This window comes from Buceros rhinoceros, unplaced genomic scaffold (assembly GCF_000710305.1).
Source record: "Buceros rhinoceros silvestris isolate BGI_N320 unplaced genomic scaffold, ASM71030v1 scaffold22723, whole genome shotgun sequence".
Classification (NCBI taxonomy): domain Eukaryota; kingdom Metazoa; phylum Chordata; class Aves; order Bucerotiformes; family Bucerotidae; genus Buceros; species Buceros rhinoceros.
In genome coordinates, this window is record NW_010405662.1 from 3,725 (window position 1) to 3,974 (window position 250).

Genomic DNA, 250 nt, shown 5'->3' on the forward strand with positions numbered 1-250 from the left:
GGGCTGCCGGTCAAGCACAGTGCGTACAGCTGAGCCGCTGCTGTCTGGGTTGTGTTTGGGGCCAGGGTGGAGCATCAGGGGTTTGGGTGGGTTCCTCAGCTCTGCTGCCTGAGGAGAGCTTGAGCTTCACAGGGCTGGTCGCCCCATCTCCCCACCCCACCTCCCCACCCCACCACGTTTGGCCCAGCCGTGGTGTCCCTGGGCTGTGCTGGAGCTGCTGCTGCGGCCTCCCCGCCTTCAGCCTGGGCCA

General features: G+C 67.2%; 1 protein-coding gene across 1 annotated transcript in view; it reads left to right on the forward strand.

Moving 5' to 3' along the window:
• The window catches only part of ENKD1 (enkurin domain containing 1), a 9,127-nt gene that overhangs the window by 746 nt on the left and 8,131 nt on the right, over positions 1–250 (forward strand). The window lies entirely within an intron of this gene.